General features: G+C 42.4%; 1 non-coding gene across 1 annotated transcript; it reads left to right on the top strand.

Annotated features, from left to right (window-relative positions):
* Window positions 1-14950: 14950 nt before the first annotated feature.
* TRNAQ-CUG lies at window positions 14951-15023 on the top strand. The gene has a single exon. It is a non-coding gene; the product is annotated as a tRNA-Gln (tRNA).
* Window positions 15024-19536: the final 4513 nt, after the last annotated feature.

The following is a 19536-nucleotide window of genomic DNA, read 5'->3' as shown; positions in this document are numbered from 1 at the left end:
ATCTCAGAGTACACTGTTTAGATGGCAAATTCGTTGAGGTCATAAAAGAGTGAGTGAGTGAAAGTCACTCAGTCGTGTCTAACTCTTTTCGACCCCATGAACTGTAGTTCCTCTATCCATGGAATTCTCCAGGCTAAGAGTATTGGAATAGGTTACCATTTCCTCCTCTGGGGGCTCTTCCTGACCCAGAGATCAAACCTGGAACCCGAGTCTTTGGTATTGCAGACAGATTCTTTACCACTGAGCCACCAGGGAAGCCCAGGTCATAAACAGTTTATGTTATTTTGCTTTACATGATATTTGATGTCAGAATTAAAACTGTGTCACTCTTTAAAGAATCAGCAATGCATCTTGACAATATTTTTTGAAGGAATTACATAAAAAAAGTATTTCATAGATACAAGGAGTGCTGAGGCAGAAAAGAATTGAAGTATTATCATAGTCACCATTTTGAAGAAAGATAATAAGATGAGGTAAAAAAAACTGAATAAATGCACATCCACACGTGTTGGGAGTATGAGCTCTGAGCACCAGCCTTGGAGTTCGGATGATCAAAAAATACAGGCTACATCAGATTGTCTAATACAAGTGACACTCACTAATCTGTAACTGGAGACAAGCACTGGGCAAATCATAAACCAGAGACCCAATATTTTCAGTTCTCTTGTGAAGATGTTTGTCATCTTCAATAAATTCTGTTCCTTTGCTTTAATTGTTAGTGAGAGGCTAGTTGTGGGTCCCTACAACAATACTAAAAATGTATTTGGAGATAATCTAAATGACCAACAATAGAGAATGATTAAAGAATGACATATTTGTTCAGTTCAGTCAGTCGCTCAGTCGTGTCCGACTCTTCGACCCCATGAATCTCAGCACACCAGGCCTCCCTGTCCATCACCAACTCCCGGAGTTCACCCAAACTCATGTCCATCGAGTCCGTGATGCCATCCAGCCATCTCATCGTCTGTCATCCCCTTCTCCTCCTGCCCCCAATCCCTCCCAGCATCAGAGTCTTTTCCAATGAGTCAACTCTTCTCATGAGGTGGCCAAAGGATTGGAGTTTCAGCCTCAGCATCATTCCTTCCAATGAATACCCAGGACTGATCTCCTTTAGAATGGACTGGTTGGATCTCCTTGCAATCCAAGGGACTCTCAAGAGTCTTCTCCAACACCACAGTTCAAAAGCATCAATTCTTCAGTGCTCAGCTTTCTTCACAGTCCAACTCTCACATCCATACATGATCACTGGAAAAAGCATAGCCTTGACTAGATGGACCTTTGTTGACAAAGTAATGTCTCTGATTTTTAATATACTGTCTAGGTTGATCATAACTTTCCTTCCAAGGAGTAAGCGTCTTTTAATTTCATGGCTGCAGTCACCATCTGCAGTTATTTTGGAGTCCAAAAAGATAAAGTCTGACACTGTTTCCACTGTTTCCCCATCTGTTTGCCATGAAGTGATGGGACCAGATGCCATGATCTTAGTTTTCTGAATGTTGAGCTTTAAGCCAACTTTTTCACTCTCCTCTTTCACTTTCATCAAGAGGCTCTTTAGTTCCTCTTCACTGTTAGGTAGAATCATATATAGTCATTTAAAATAAAGTGGACCAAGCATTCGCAATGGCATTGTGACAGTACTGGTGATAAGATATTTAAGAGGTTGGAGATATCACTATTGGCTAAAAATGTTAGCAATGGTTGTATCTGAGTGATGGATTTATAGGTGCTCATTACTGAGCCCACAGAAACCCCTCCTTTTACAAGTAAGAAAGCAGACACTGAGAAGTTAAGTAATAAAGCCCAAGGCGCTGGGGTCAGAATTCAGGCCTTGTACTCTTGCCTGGAAAATCCCATGGATGGAGGAGCCTGGTAGGCTGCAGTCCATGGGGTCGCTAAGAGTCAGACACGACTGAGTGACTTCACTTTGACTTTTCACTTTCATGCATTGGAGAAGGAAATGGCACCCCACTCCAGTGTTCTTGCCTGGAGAATCCCAGGGATGGGGGAGCCTGGTGGGCTGCCGTCTATGGGGTCGCAGAGTCGGACACAACTGAAGCGACTTAGCAGCAGCAGCAGCAGCATTCAGGCCAAAAGTCTTTCTTTGTATCGCACTGCTTTTCACTTTAACTTTCTAACTGGAGGTTTTCAGATCACTAATGAAATTCAGCCTATTTTAAACACTAGATCTCAACTATCTTCAAAACAATAAAATTAGTCTCCCAAACTCCCAACATTACATTAAAATTTTTTTCTAATGTTAAGGACTGCAAGTTGCCCTAAAAATGAATGGGTGGCACATGCAATCCCAAGTTCTTTGAATGTCATGAATCTGAATTTTGCATGCATGCTTGCAACACAATGTGTTTTTACTATTTTATTTCTGTTTCATGTCATATTAAAGCTCTTAGCATGCTTCCAAAAAGGGGGGGACATATGTATTAAATAAGAAAAAGCTGCCATCTAGATCACAGATGGTACTACATTTTTGGCAGAAAAGAAGTTTAAGAAGGAGTCCTACTTATTTACTTGGAAAACTAATTTGTATGAATGTTCACGTTAAGCAGTAAGAATTAATCACCGTGTTACAATAATCCATTTTTTCCAATCAAACTGCCCTATTTCCACAACATAACAGAAGGGAAAGGGAGTCAAGTGTGATTGTAAACAAACCCCTAAAAAGAAATTCCACAACAGTAATAAAAGAATGAAGCAAGAAGAAACAGCTAGCATTGTATAGTGACTAACTACGTTGCTCGTCATTTGTTGATAAAAATCAATAACAAGAGGTAATGACTGTGTAGTCGGAGCACATGTGTCTTTAATATGATATGTGTAGTCACCGTCTGTGTCAGTTACGCTGTGGAAACAGGAGGTAAGAGTTTATCAAATTTCGGATTTGGCTGACTCACAGGGCCCACCCATATGTGAAGTCTGCTATGCCAGAGAATAAACATAGATGAAGAATGAGTATTTCTCTGGGATATCAGGTTTTTATTTTGTGGTAAATACAGCCTTTAAGACACACAGAGATACTCTACATTCTAAGGTTTAACATTTAAAAATGGAACTTCCAATTAGTTGATCACCGATATCACGCTGGAAGAAAAAACTGATTTGTCTCCTGTGATGCTGTGTGTACGTTAAATAATTTTGTGTTTGAGCAACAAACTGAAAACAGAACATTTGACAACTACATGGCACGCTTGCACTCCAGAAGATTCCAACCTGGAAAAATTCTTTCTACAACCCAGAACGAGGCTGGGTGAGATCCCACCCTCCTGTTTTTCAGATTTATCTATCATCTGAAATAAGATGATATGTATATTGATAAATATAAATATATATTTCTCACTTCAAAATGTTTTCATTTCTAAGTCATAAATCATTCTTCACCCAGAATCAGAATATACACATTTTATTTCTCCCCCAGGGTTAATAAAAACTACTATTTTCAACAGTAATTATGGATGAAGTGTTATATAGCTATTATCTGAATCAGTCCTCAAACCAATAATGTAGAAATTATTAGGAATTATACTTTATAGAAATTGAAACTGAGGTACAGAGAGCTAAGAAACTTACTGAAGGTAAGTTTACTTACTTTAGAAGCTTATCTAATTGTTATCAGACTTGAACCAACTACTATCAAAATCCAGAGCTCGTCACCTGTTTCCACACTTTCTGCCTTTGTAAAATGTTGGGGTTTTCTAGAGGCCTAGAAATTAACCAGAGATTAATTTGATGATTCAGTTTTTTCTTTCCAGAAAATTGAAATTTAAACATATTAGGGGGTGGAGGGATCTTTGTCAGCTATCAACTCTGCCTGAAACCAGTTTAGTTTATGTTAATGAAGGAGTCTAGAGATAGACTATAAATAACAATAATAATGCTGATGTTTGCATTTGTATAACACAAATTATGTGGGGGATTCCAAGCCATTAGCACTTGCTTATTTGAACAGACAGCCTCAGACCTTCTTCAGTAAGAGCAACCTGCCCTTCCGGAATGGTTGGCTCATCTGAAACTCTTTCCAAAGCTCTCCTAAACCTGAATAGACATCAAACCAAATTCAACAGCTCTCTTGAGCTCTATCCCTGACGAAGAAAGTGGTTAGCACTGGATTTTTATTGAAAAGTCATTCCACATATTGAAACAGGAGGTAGATGAGCCCCTCACACGGTAAAGCAATTGAAGATGCCTTTTCTGGTGGATCAAAACTCCAAGATGAGAAGAGCAGGACAATTAGGGGAGGAGGAAGGGCCCTGCCCAGACCACACATTTCTTATTCTTGAGGTCAAGAGACCTCCCCAACCACACAAGTGCAGAAAGATTCCTTGGAGGTCAAAGGGAAGTGATGCTAACTAATGCCAGGCTTACCCACAGGCCTCTTCGGTAAAATCCATCTTGGCTAAGAGATGTGTGTGCACAGCTGGGAGGATCCTGACGTATACCAAATATGGAATGTGTACCAAGGAAATAAAAATGACTGGACAAAGGAAACCCGAAAGAAATACCCCCATAAAACTAATTCAAACTGCCACGGGGGCACAACTCAGCGACACTCTCTCCCTGAGTCCGCCCGTATGTTTATCCACACATACTGTACTTTTTTTCCTGTTAATAAATACTTGTTTTGTTACTTTCCGTCTCTGTGGAAATTCTTTTCTGCAAAGCTGAAGGGCCAGGGCCCTTGTCACCAACCCCTGGTCTAGTGGCTAGGATACATGCTTTCACTGTCTCGACCCAGCCCAAATTCTGGCTGGGAACCCAAGCCCTGCTCCAAGTCATCGCAGGCCCGAGGCCACCCGAGATCAGGAAGAGCTTCAGAAGCTTGGACTTAGCTTAGAACAAGTGAGCGTATATTCTACAGTTCAAATGGAGGACCTTATTCCCATACTATTTAATCCAGCTCTGTTTGCTGAAAGCACTGGGGACTGATCAGAGCCATAACGTTCACTTACATGAGACAGTAGACAAAATTAAGAGCAAAACAAAACCCTTGTGTTCCTCTCGACCTCAAAGTGAATTAGAAAGTGCCCTCTCCTCCCCGCCATCAAGTGAGCATAAAGTATCAGGAATATTTGTAAAGCACCTGTAGAAAAACTTACTTTGGAAGTGGGATGGGATCCTATCTTAATGCCCCCAGTTTTCATTAAGAAAGCATGAGTGGAACACCCTTCGGCTGAGAGTTCAGGAGGCAGTCTCCTGTCTTCACAGAGAAGTATCTGCCACCTCCTCAACCCACAGATTGCAGGCTGGCATTAGTCAGAAGAGCTTATCTGTGGCTACCTTCCCTTCAGCCAATTTAAATTACCAATGAATCACAGAAGGAAAATAACCCCTCCGTGCTCTCCCATTTCCAGGAGATATCCTAGTTTTAATTAGCTGATGCATCCAGTTCTGAGAGTCAGAAGATGTTGAAGATTAATGCAACTTTCATATGATCATTGAGTAAAGTCAGTAAGATCATCCAAATATATAATCTCTTTTCTTGAAGAGCTGTATATTTGATGTTTTGCTTGTCATGGTACGCACAGACCCTCAAGGCCTGGGGAAGCAGGGTGGAGAAAGGAGTAGGATGCCTCCACCTGGGTAAGAGAGCAAATCACATGTGTGCCTTGCTCATCTCTGCCGAGGCTAGTATGAGTAGAAAGTTGCGGACAGAGGAAGAGAAATATCATATGTCATCCCTTATATGCAGAATCTAAGAAGAAAGGATACAAGTTAACTTTTTAGCAAAACAGAAATAGAAGAAATAGCAACCTACTCCAGTATTCTTGCCTGGGAAATCCCATGGACAGAGGAGTCTGGCTGGCTACCAATCCATGGGACCTCAAAGGGTCAGATACAACTTAGTGACTAAACAACAACAACAACATTAAGAATCTAAGAAGAAATGACACAAATGAATTTATTTACAAAACAGAAATAGACTCATAAACTTAGAGAAAAACACTAAGGGGTAGTTAAGAGAGTTTGGGATTATAGGTACACACTGCTATATTTAAAATGGACGTATTGGGATTACAGGTACACACTGCTATATTGAAAATGGACTTACTGTATAGCACATGGAACTGTGCTCAATGCTATGTGGCAGCCCGGATGGGAAGGGAGTTTGGGAGAGAATGAATACATGTATATGTAGGGCTGAGCCCCTTAGTTGCTCACCTGAAATTATCACAGCATTGTTAATTGGCCATGTGCTGAGTTGCTCAGTCATGTCCGACTCTTTGGGACCCCATAGTCTATAGTCCACCAGGCTCCTCTGGCCATGGGGATTCTCCAGGCAAGAATACTGGAATGGGTTCTCATGCCCTCCTCCAGGGGATCTTCCCAACCCAGGGATTGAACCCAGGTCTCCCACATTGCAGGCGAATTCTTTACCTTCTGAGCCACCAGGTATAATCAGCTATATCCCAATACAAATAAAAAGTTTAAAATATAAAAAGATTTGTTAAAAATGTAAAAAAAAAATTTTTAAGCTGTGGAAACACAGTGATTCTCATAGACCACAGTAACTGTTTTAGCAAATATGCAGTGCTGTTGGTCCTACCCTGCAAAATATGATAAAATGAAATCACCAATGGACTGTCCAAGAAAAGCAGCAAAGCACAATCAACTAAAGTTCTTTTACTAAGTAGTGTTCAATTTATTCTGCATTTTGAATTTTTATCTTGGTATTACTTGCCACCTACATACCTCAAAGAGGTATTGTAAGGATTAAAATAACATCTTAAAGTGCTTTGAAACAGGGATGAAATGTTTGTTTTTTGACATCGGTACAACCTCGTGGGTAGGTTTTTGTTACTAGACAAATGACTTCGGCTTAGGTAAACACATGATTTCTAAATCACTGATATTTGTTCTAAATCCTGCTATGGCTCCTTCATGTTTCAAGTGTTACGTACATTGGTTGCCCAAATCCAACTGATTCTTTGTAAATTAAGAGATAGTATGTATAACATCCATGGAATGTCATAGCAAGAATTTAGGGAAAGCCTCAAATCTCAAGGGTTTTCATTACTTCTCCATTCCCTGCAGCTGAGTATTAAAAGGAAAAATTCGTGGAAATGACTTGAGAATTCTGAACCTTCGATGCACCTTTTTATATAGCCTGATATACCAAAACATTGCTATAAAGGCTTTAAAAATCCTGTTACATTATTCTTGATAGTCTCAGCAGGCAATTAAAAAGCGGTTAAAAATAAAGTTAGCTGACTCATTTTGGTAGTTTAGCTGATGATGATACTGACAGCTTCATTTAACAGATAATGTTATCACAGAAAACAGCACAACTTCAACAATAGAGCAAATTTTTCTATAACAATTGCAAGAGAGAATTGATACAATATATTCTTAGTTTTCTGCAGTTCTTTTGGGGAGTGAAATTCTTAAAAACTAAACCCACTCAAACACCAAAATGTATTTTATAAGAGTTAGATGTTGTCTCTAAGAAGCATAAAAGCTGGAGATGAGTGACTTTCTCATGTAAACAAAACAGTCCTAAAAAATTAGCTCTCTTTCAAAAAAAGAAAAACATACAGAACAATAACAGCAAAAAGTATTGTACTTAAAGGCAATTGGAATAAAATGGCTTTTGAATCCAGAATCTTTTTTCCTAGATGTGATTTAAAAAAAAAAAAGACTATTAAAACACTAATTTAGGAAAAGGGCAGTAGCTTAATTTTAATGTTCAGTTTTAAAATTAAAAAGAATTCACGTCTGTTCGTGTAGACATTATTTCTAACATGAAACACCACCTGTATTATCAGATTCTGCAGTTATTCCTAGATTAGTTATTCTTGGCAATGGTACCGTAAAACTATGTCTCAGTCCCTGGTTTGTGTACACACACACACACCCACACCCACAGGCGCACACATTCACGTTCCTATGTATACACACCAGAATTCTATTAAAAGATTGTAAATGCCACCTTATTTTCACAGCCCAATTAAAACATACAACAAATTTATTCACCAATAAACAAAAATTGACGAGAACCATGGAAACCTCTTAAATTGGAAATCAGGAGGACCTGCCTGAAATTAAGAAACAAAAGAAACTGCTAAAATTACACAGTGAAGGTGAGAATTTGTAATGTAAATGTTAACCCTGAACACTCTAGAGGTGTGAAAGTTTTTTATTAGCAACCTTGCTGATAAATTCTTGAACCGGTCATAACAGAAAAATTACTTTTAAATGGGTCGTGATGAAAAAATTATTAAGGTGGTCATAATGGCTAAAGTGGGGCTTCCCAGATGGCATAATGGTAAAGAATCTGGCTGCCGACGCAGGAGACACAAGAGACATGGGTTCGATCCCTGAGTCGGGAAGACCCCCTGAAGTAGGAGATGGCCACCCACTCCAGTATTCTTGCCTGGAGAATTCCATGGACAGAGGAGCCTGGTGGCTACAATCCATGGGGTCACAAAGAGTCAGACATGACTGAGCAACTGAGCGCACACGCACAAACACACACAGAGCCCTAGAAAACTAATCCATTGACTAAAGGATCAGTTACGTTTTTCTAAAAGTTAGTATAGACTTTTAACATTCCACTGGGGGACTAAAGGGCCTTAACCTAAAAATGCAGTTAAACAAATAAAGCCCTAACTTGAGAGCGAAGTCTCAACCAAATCCATGCTGGTAACAAATGGTTTATGAACAAGCAGCAGGGTCAGCATTAGAGGAACACACACACTAGAACTTACTGTGTTCCAAGCACTGAACCATATAAACTTATTTACCTTCCACAAACCCTGTGGGGGACGTACTGTTTGACAGGAGGGGGAACTGGGACCAGGGACGTTGAGTAACTTGTGCAAAGTCACCTAGCTAACAAGGACACCTACCCAAGCAGTTGCTTCCAGAACCTTTGCTCTGAACCAATAATCCATGTGGTTTCTTTAGTTTGTAGATCTAATATCTATTCGACTTCCTTGGTGGCTCAGACGGTAAAGCGTCTGTCTACAATGCTGGAGACCCGGGTTCGATCCCTGGGTCGGGAAGATTCCCTGGAGAAGGAAATGGCAACCCACTCCAGTACTCTTGTCTAGAAAATCCCATGGATGGAGGAGCCTGGTGCAGGCTACTGTCCATGGGGTCACAAAGAGTTGGACACGACTGAGCGACTTCACTTACTTACTTACTACCTATTACCACTCTGTCACAAACCCAATACACGGCAGGGAAAAGTGGTAGAAGTTTAAAGAAACTACACTCAAATTCAAACACCACTTTGAAGAAGTGATGCTTTTCAAATGTGGTGCTGGAGAAGACTCTTCAGAGTCCCTTAGAGAGTAAGGAGATCAAACCGGTCAATCCTAAAGGAAATCAACTCTATTCGTTGGATGGACTGACGTTGAAGGTGAAGTTCCAAAACTTTGGCCACCTGATGCAAAGATCTGACTCTTTGGAAAAGACCCTGATGCTGGGAAAGATTGAAAGCAGGAGCAGAAGGGGGCGACAGAGGATGAGATGGTTGGACGGTATCACCGACTGGATGGACATGAGTTTGAGCAAGCTCTGGGATATGGTCAAGGACAGGGAAGCCTGGCGTGCTGCAGTCCAGGTCGCAAAGAGTCGGACATGACTGAGCGACTCAATAGCAACTCCTTACTCCTCCAGGCAGCTTCCTTCTCTGAGTAATGGGAATGGAAACACTGCTGTGAGGCTCCACTGAGGTAATTATATAAAAGTACCTGCAGGTGGGATGAGCCCCAGGCATTGCAGATGCATTTACAAGGTCTGAGATTCTTTTTAAAGATATTCAGAAGGGCTGTCTGTTGAGTGAAGTCCAGCATCCAGCGTGGTTTTAGATCCACCAAAGACTTAAATCCCCTTCCAGTTAGTCTCGTATCTGTAGTGCAGGAGGGCTCAACCGTGCCCACCCGCACAAGTCCATCACTCCTTGCTTTCAGTAAACTGTCCAGTGGACAAGTAAGAACGAGAAGGAAAAAGAGGTCCTCACTGTCTTCTTCACCCCCAGAGGTCTTCTCTCCCTCCTTCACTAGGATTCTGGAGAGCCCTTAGAGGTATCACATTTAGGGATGTGGATGAAAAGCATTTGTGCAAGGGGGCTCACTGAAAGAAAGGGAAGGCCAGCCTATTGAATAAGGCAGGGATAGACCAGACCCTGTACTCGTGCATAGTCGCTAAGTTGTGTCCAGTCTTTTGCAACCCTACGGACTAGAGCTCGCCAGGCTCCTCTGTCCATGGGATTTCCCAGGCAAGAATACTGGAGTGGGTTGACATTTCCTCCTCCAGGGGATCTTCTGGACCCAGGGATCAAATCCACGTCTCTTATGTCTCCTGCATTGGCAGGCGGATTCTTTACAACTCAGCCACCTGGGAAGCCTGGGAAAACCCCATGGACAGAGGAGCCTGAGGGCTACAGTATGGAGTCACAAAGAGCCAGACACAACTGCAAGATTGAGCACACACGGACCAGACCGTATGGCAGTCCTCAGGAGCCTACAGAACCATAAGAAGTTGCTCCCTCCCACACCCAGATAAAGACCATTCGAGCTCCCAGCGCCCCCCAACCCCTCCAGGTCCACGAGGCTGCAGGCATCCTCCTGCAGAACCAGCCTTCCCTGGAGCCGGCCTCCCACATCGTCGTTGGATCCAGTCTGTCCAGACTGTAAACACTGGCTGTCCAGATAACCTCTGTGCAGGCTGCCCGCAGCCTGGGCCTCTTGGACTCACTACTGTTAAGCTGAGTTGTCAGTCAGTCGCCCTCCTCTCTCAGACTTGTTCTCATCCCCGTTGTCCAGGCTTCTGCTGTCCACCTGTTTGGGTCAATGACAACATGTCATTGATTCCCTTTCTGGACTAATGTTAGCCTCTCGTCGGGGAGAGAAACACTCTTTGGAGAACCCGCTTTTGAAATCCACACTCCCCACACACGCTGGCATTCCTCTCCGCTCACGTTACTGCAGCTGCTCCCGTGTCTGGATCTAAACTCTCATCTTGTGTCTGGTGCAGCTGAATTACCTTGTCCCGGGAGTTTTCAACATCTCGGCGGGGACAGAGCACAAGCCTATCCCACTGGAGACTAGCTGGGCCAGGCCCTGTATTTGATAACAATCTCAACATATTCAGTGCCATAGGAATTTCTCTCCCCTGTGCTCCTAGTTTCTTTCGATACTGCTACAATTTGCAGAACAAACAACCAGAATGCCACAGGCCAGGCTAAATTCAGGGCACATTCTCTAACTCTGCAGCATAGCCAAAGAGACATGCATGGGCTTGCTTTTCCCTCTCATGGAAATAAACACTCCTAGAAGCTTAGCACTCACTTGTTTAGGACCAGATGTTCCTTCACCTCGTGGTGTTGGTTGTTCCTGACAGTAAAGAGCAGGTCGCTCCAGGTCCAGGCTGACCAGGTCAGTGTGGTACTGACACCCAAGAGTGTCATCTGGCCATTCCCCACCATATACTCTTGCCATAATTCAAGTGGACTGTCAAAGGGCCCAAGCCCAAACTACCATCTACCTGAAAGTGATTACAACCTAGGATTTTAAAAAAATATTTAATAGATTTTTTTTAGATTTTTTTCCCCCTGTGGGTCCCTTTTTAAAAAGTCTTTATTGCATGTGTGACAACATTGCTTCTGCTTTATGTTTTGTTTTGTTTTTGATCATGAGGCATGTGGGATCCCAGCTCCTTGACAAGGGATCAAACTCAAAGCCCCTGTATTGGAAGGCGAAGACTTAACCACTAGATCACCAGGGAAGTCCCAATTCAGGATTTTAAGGTTATGTATTCTAGACCCTGAATTGGAAGGACTGATGCTGAAGCTCCAATACTTTGGCCACCTGACGTGAAGAACTGACTCTTTGGAAAAGACCCTGATGCTGAGAAAGAATGAGGGCAGGAGGAGAAGGGGATGACAGAGGATGAGATGGTCGGATGGCATCACAGACTCAATGGACAGGAATTTGAGCAAGCTCCAGTTGTTGATGGACAGGGAATCCTCTAGTGCTACAGTTCGTGGGATTGCAAAGAGTCAGACATGACTCATCGAATGAACAACAGCAAGACCATCACAGGATATAATGGGCCACGTACAGCTGAGTCTTGCCATTTCTTTCCATCTGAGGGATCCCCATACGTAATTGTCCTCAGTCCTTACGGGGTGTCAGAGAGCCAGCATGAAGTATTGTGTCCACAGTTTCACTGATTCCAAACATATTAATCACAGCTGTCACATTAGTTTTTACACAGAAAAGGATTCTCTCTGCAAACTTAGCTCAGAAAATTTGCTAGCTAGCTTTGATATTCTAGTTGAGCTGTTTCTCTCCCTTGCCATTGCCCTGCATCATTTCTGATTAACCTGATGGAGCTAAAGTTGCCAAACGTGATTTTTTTAAACATTTAACAGCAATGTTTTAGTGCCCCCTACTGGTATGTGACATTCTCAGTCCATTTGCAAAAAAAAAAAAAAAAGCTCACTTATCTTTTTAAAGTTCATAAAACAGAAAAATAAGTCTTTTTGAGCTTTAAAAAATTGCTTAATTTTTATACTATATTAGTTCAAAGCAGTATAAATACTCCACCATTCTTGTTGTTGTTCATTATACAGACATATTTTAACATTAAGTGTCTTATTTACATCTTTCTCTGTATCTAATTTTTAGTTTGGGTGGAAAAAACTATTTTGGAAAATGGCTCCTTTTTATTTAATTAGGAAGCATACTCATTAAGAGAGAATTTCCCTTACATCCTCACACCCTCTCTGAGGCTGCTTATTAGTCTAAAATAGAACTTTTGTTTCACTTCAGAAAAAGGGAGGAAGTAAGCTTTGGTAAGTAGGCTTTATTTTTTATTTTTTAAGAAATATTTATTTGGCTGCACCAGGATCAGGCGATGGATCAGTCTTCAAAGGAAACTGATGCTTTGGATCTTCATGAACAATGATACTGGTTACAGAGGCAGTCCATCCTAAAGGAGATCAATCCCAAGTGTTCACTGGACGGACGGATGTTGAAGCTGAAACTCCAATACTTTGGCCACCTGATGCAAAGAGCTGACTCATTGGAAAAAGACCCTGATGCTGGGAAAGACTGAAGGCAGGAGGAGAGGGGATGACAGAGCATGAGATGGTTGGATGGCATCACTGACTCAATGGAGATGAGTTTGCGTAAACTCTGGGAGTTGGTGATGGACAGGGAGGCCTGGAGTGCTGCAATCCATGGGGTTGCAAAGAGTTGAACACGACTGAGCGAACTGAACTGAACGGAGGCAGATTGCCGAACAGCCATTATGATAAAATCCAAAATCCCTGTGCAGAGAGTAGACACACTCCTCATAAGAGATAGAGAACAGACCAGAGATCAGTGGACAGAAGACCCACTAGAGGGGACGGGATGTAAGGCAGAGATGTGGGTGGGGGGTAAGGGTTGGAACCAGAGTGACAATTGATTAAATATGGACAGAGTCTTGTCCTTGATAAAACAAACCCTGTTTTAGATAGTAAAATAATTTGGGAACAACAATTTGCACATGGGAATCTTTTTTTTTTTTTTTCCTCACGTTATTTGGGTAGAACGTGCAATCAACTAGGGCAGAGGGAGCCCATAATGCTTCAAGCTCTTGTTAACTCTTAGCCAAAGGGGAGAACATGTAAGCGAGGGTGTGAGACCACTCCACAGTGCTCCCCAGCCTACTGGAGCTTGGTCTGCCCTGAAAGGTCCCAGGGGCCCAAGAGGGGAAGATAAGCAATGACTTGGGGTTTCCACTTCAGTCAGTGAAGGGCGGGCCTGTTTTTGCAAAGCTCGAGGGAAACAGGAGATAACTTCATGTCAAAAATGGGCCAAGGGAAACCTTTTCACCTAACAATCTTCTGCCAGATCTGGAAAATTAGCCCTAACAGTGAAAGCTGCCCTCAAAGTATTATGTCCTCACAAAGAGCAAAATTTCCCAGGAAATTTAAATTGCCCCAAATATTCTCCTCAAGGATTTTTGAAGCTGTTTTCAATCCTTTAGATTTGATCTTCTACTCAGACTTTTTTTTCCCTTCTCCTACTTTAAATTTTAAAATTCATTGGAGGAGCATTTGAGATACATTTGTCACATAACTTTTATTTCTGTCATTTATTTCCACCTCTCGCTTTTAAAATCTTTCAAGTGAGACGCGAACATTTCATCAAGGCATATACTTAAAATGTCCAAAACCATGGAATGTCTCTGTGTGTTCTGCCAAAATCTTAATTCTAGGTATTTTAACTTCAATTTTAATAACTGCCATTATTAGTCATACTGTGGGGTGGGGGGAAATGCTGCCTTAACTGACAGTTCTTCTCAAACCAAACCTACCCATTATAATTTCGCAGGAAGTAGACAACTTGAAAACTGTCTCCAGGGCCTGTTTTTCATAAGGTCAGAAGCACATTATAAATTTGACTCCACTTTACATTTCAGCTCGGGGGAAGGGAAGGGACAGGACAATTAAAAAAAAAAAATAACCAAGCCTATTAAAATGCAGGTCTTTATGACGAAAGAGTTCATATTCATCTGCATTCCCTAGTTTGACTAAAATATCTACCTCAAAAAAAAGAACACAAATAGACTGTCACCTACAAACACATTATGGCTTATACAGTCTTGAATGGGAGTGCGGAGCTTCTTGTTTTGAAATCACAACCCCTCCAGGTAGGTAAGGGTTTCCCTGGTTCCTCAGTGGTAAAGGAACCTGTGCCTCCTAAATTGCCTGCCAATTATGGAGGCACAGGTTCCATCCCTGGGTTGGGAAGATCCCCTGAAGAAGGAAGTGGCTACCTACTCCAGTATTCTTGCTTGGGAAATCCCATGGACAGGGGAGCCTGGCAGAGCTACAGTCCATGGGGTCACAAAAGAGTTGGATACGACTTAGCCATCAAACAACAATGACAGGTAGGTAACGTTGGAAGCTCAGACATAAAAAGCAGTTTGCTCTAGGACTTTCCTGGTGGTTCAGTGGCTAAGACTCTGCACTCTGAATGCAGAGAGCCCAGGTACAATCCCTGGCTGGGAAAATAGGTTTGCCATGCTGCAACTAAGACCTGGCACAGCCAAATAAATTAAAATTCAAAATAGTTATCATTAAAGAAAAACAAAAAAATAGTTGCCCTGATTTTCTTTATGCTGAGCCCTACCACAGACTTAAGAGAAAACCTAGGATTGCATAGTTGTTCAAGGAGAAACTCACCTATGCTTCCTTACACAATGTTTATGAAAAAGAACTATCATTTAGTTGCTGCTTGTTATGTATCAGGTACTGTTCTCAGTACTATATTACACAGCATAGCACAACAATCCTATAGGCTGGGAATCAAACTTTACAATTGTTATCAAATGGGGAAACTGAGGTACAGAGGGGCCTCCCAGGAGGCTCTAGTGGTAAAGAACCTGCCTGCCAATGCAGAAGACAAAAGAAACATGGGTCGATCCGTGGGTCTGGGAGATCCCCTGGAGGAGGGCATGGCAACCCACTCCAGTATTCTTGCCTGGAGAGTCCCATGGACAGAGGAGCCTGGCAGGATGAAGTTCAGAGTGTTGCACAGAGTCGGACACGACTGAAGCCACTTAGCATGCATGCATGCCCGAGGCACAGAGGCAGTAAATAATTGCTGCACAGTGGCACAGCTCATCAGAAGCCTGGCTACTTGTGGCACTGACCTAAGTGACCTAAGTGCTGCATGGACACTGGGCCACACTGCCCTGCGGGATCAAGGATAAGGCCAGGACCAGCTCTGCAGGGAGAGCCTGGAAGGAAGGCCCCCAGCAGCCGAGTGCTGAGCTGTGTCTTTCAGGTGACCCCTGTTAGAATGGGAGTTGGGTCGTGACACTTGGAACTTACAATACAGTTCTTCATCACAGAGAGTACGTATTTATATATACCTCACTCTTTACCACCTGGTTGCGAAATTTTTTAAAGAACTTTTTTTATGCAGACCATTTTTTAAAAAGTCTTCATTGAATTTTTTGTTGCGATATTGCTCCTATTTTATGTTTTGGTGTTTGTTTGTTTGTTTTTGGCCATGAGGCGTGTGGGATCCTAGCTTCCTGACCAGGGGTGGAACCCATGCACCGAGTACTGGAAGGCAAAGTCTTAACCACTGGACCAGGAGGGAAGTCTCTGGTTATGCACTCTTAAAGATACCTGAGGACTTCCTCTCAGAATACTGTTTTTCAATGTGTAAAACAAAATATAAAGGACCATAAAGGAAGCCAGTTCCATTGAAATACACTCATCAAAATATTTTTAATGTGATATAATAATGAGTTATTCTTTTTCAACAACAAGATCCAGTGGCAGGTCTAATAATTACTGTAATTTTGAAGTGGTAATGAGCATACATTATATTTTGAGATGGCTGCAACAACTCCAATGTTGATGTGAAAATAGACTTCAATGGGTGACAGAGTCTTAATACTGCTATTACTACTGTGTTTTGTTGTGCACATTCATAATTGAAGGAAATGCTAATTTTCAGTTCGAGGTGAGTGGAAATAAGGAAGTAATTTTTTTCCCCTAGGTTCACAGACATCCCCTCATCCTGAATTCTATCCGTAGACCCATCTCCTCCCCCAGTGAGACTCTAGATGCTAGGTTAAGACTCTGTTCCAGGGGCGGTCAGTTGAATTACTTCATTAATTCAGGAGCTATTTATTGCACATCAGTCTATGCTAGACATGGAGATATAAGGATAACTAAGCTGCAAGGTGGTGCAGTGGTAAAGAATCCGCCTGCCAATGCAGGAGATGCAAGAGACGTGGGTTTGATCCATGGGTCAAGAAGATCCCCTGGAGAAGGAAATGGCAACCTACTCCAGTATTCTTGCCTGGAAAATTCCAAGGACAGAGGGTTTTGGCGGGCTGGACTCCTTGGGGTGGCAAAGAGTCAGACACGACTGAGTACACACACAGAAAGCTAACCTATAGGGACTTCCCTGGTGGTCCAGTGGCTAAGGCTCCATGCTCCCAATGCAGGGTCCAGGTTCAATCCCTCATCAGGGAATTGGATCCCACATGCTGCAATTAAGATCTGTGCAGCCAAACAAATAAATAACAAATAAAAATTTAAAAATAAAGCTAAAGTGAAAGTGAAGTCGCTCAGTTGCGTCCGACTCTTTGCAACCCCATGGGCTGTAGCCCACCAGACTCCTCCATCCATGGGATTCTCCAGGCAAGAATACTGGAGTGGGTTGCCATTTCCTTCTCCAGGGGATCTTCCTGACCCAGGGATCGAACTCGGGTCTCCTGCATTGCAGGCAGACGCTTTACCCTCTGAGCCAGCAGGGAAAGCTAACCTATACATAATTGACTGCTCTGCTTCAGAATTATTACTGGAGACACTGCATGATCCTATGCTGGTAAGTTTTCTGATATAAAAGCTTTATAATCATCAAAGAATGTCTTCCTTTTGTGCACAAAATTTGTTTTCTACATGTTCCCTCCAGTAAGAAAAACCTTAGAGAAGTTATTGGGTCCAGGGTTGGGACAGGGACAGGATAAGCCTGTAGCATCTTGGGATGGCAGACAACAGGAAAGTTCTCTAAAAAGATAGGAGCATGTCAGAAAGACACAAACGCCAACCCGAAAAAGCTCCAACAACTTGAGCAACAAAGCCAGTAATGGTAGTACAAGATCTTAATCCATAGAGCAAAATTAATATCCATAAGTCTGAACTGATGTGGTTAAATTACTGAATAAATGCAGAGGAGGGGGCCAACTCTTTTTCAGAAGAATTCCAATAAGTAAATGTAGCCGGTAATGGGAAGGGACTGTGTAACCCAGGGAGCTCAGCTCGGTGCTCTGTGGTCACCTCTGTCACCTAGATGTGTGGGATGGGGATGACGTCGGAAGGAGGTCTAAGGGGGAGGGGATATACGTGTACCTAAAGCTGATTCACTTTGCTGTACAGCAAAAGCTAACAGAACATTGTAAAGCAATTACCTTCCAATTAAAAATTTTAAAAAAAATGTAGCAGGAATGAGGAAAATATAAACTCCTCATTAGAAAACCATAGTAGTAATTGCTACAGGCAAGGTCCACTGACGGATGTTAGTGGGGCAAAAGTTTGAAGAGAAAAAGGATGTTCACAAAGTCTCAAAGTATCTCTAAGACATTTCTCACTGCAAAGGGGAAAGCAGTAAGTTTACAGTGGAGAAACCCTGCAGACACCACCTTAACGAAGTGATCAAGCTTCACTAGTAGTGAGTCATGTTGGCATTGTGTACCCCCGAGATGAAATAATGAGAACGGAGCTTCACCTCTGTGGCTTTCTTCTCTCAAACCTGTAACCTCAGTCTAATCATGAAAAGAAAAAAAAGGACAAACCCATCGGAGGAACACTCTACAGAATAGCTGACCAGCACTCCTCAAGAGCCCATGGGATGAAGAACCCCTATTTGCAGGGCAGCAATAGAATTACAGACATAGAGAACAGACTTGGGAACATGGAGTGGGGAAGGAGAGGGTGGGACAAATTGAGAGAATACAGACATTGACATATATTCACTGCTGCTGCCGCCGCTAAGTCGCTTCAGTCGTGTCCGACTCTGTGCGACCCCATGGACTGCAGCCTACCAGGCTCCCCCGTCCCTGGGATTTTCCAGACAAGAGTACTGGAGTGGGGTGCCATTGCCTTCTCTGATATATTCACTACCACGTGTAAAACAGACAGCTAGTAGAAACCTGCTGTGCAGCACAGGGAGCTCGGCTTGGTGCTCTGTGATGACCTCGAGGAGTGGGATGGGACGGGGTGGAAGGGAGATTCAAGAGGGAGGGGGTACATGCATACATACGGTTGATTCCTATTGTGCAGCAGAAGGCAAGACAGTATTGTAGAGGAGTTATACTCCAATAGTAGAAAAAGGAGAGTCCATGGGAAACAAGGAAAGACTAAGGCCCTGGTTCAGAGTGGAGAAGACTAGGAAGACACTAAATGCAACGTGGGATCTTGAGTCATATCCTGGGACACAAAAGGAACATTAGGGGGAAATGATGATACTCAAATACAGTCTGTGGTTTAATCGATAGGATTGTATCAGTGTCCATTTTTAAAAATTTTTTTAAAAGAATTATTTACTTGTTGGCTACACCGGGTCTTTGCTGCTACATGGGGGCTTTCTCTAGTTGAGGTGAGCAGGCTTCTCATTGTGATGGATTCTCTTGTTGGGGAACACAGGTTCTAGGCACTCGGGCTCAGTAATTGTAATGCATGGGCTTAGTCGTCCTGTGGTATGTGGCGACTTCCTGGACCAGGAGCCAAACCTGTGTCCCCTGTGTTGGAAGCATGGAGTCGTAACCACTGGACCACTAGGGAAGTCCCTCAGTTTTTGCATTTTGATCACTGAACTATGGTTGTGTAAGTTGTTAACATTAGAGGGTGATGAGTGAAGGTGTATATAAACTCTATTCTATTTGCAACTTTTCTGTAAGTCTAAAATTATTTCAAAAGTAAAAATATTAATTGAAAATAAAATAAGCTTCACCTGAAGCATGATTTTCGCTGTACACATTAGAAACCACATCCTCCTGGTT

Source organism: Bos indicus x Bos taurus, chromosome 12 (genome assembly GCF_003369695.1).
Source record: "Bos indicus x Bos taurus breed Angus x Brahman F1 hybrid chromosome 12, Bos_hybrid_MaternalHap_v2.0, whole genome shotgun sequence".
NCBI classification, from domain to species: domain Eukaryota; kingdom Metazoa; phylum Chordata; class Mammalia; order Artiodactyla; family Bovidae; genus Bos; species Bos indicus x Bos taurus.
The sequence above is the reverse complement of the archived record's forward strand: the minus strand, read 5'-3'. Positions and strand labels throughout refer to the sequence as shown.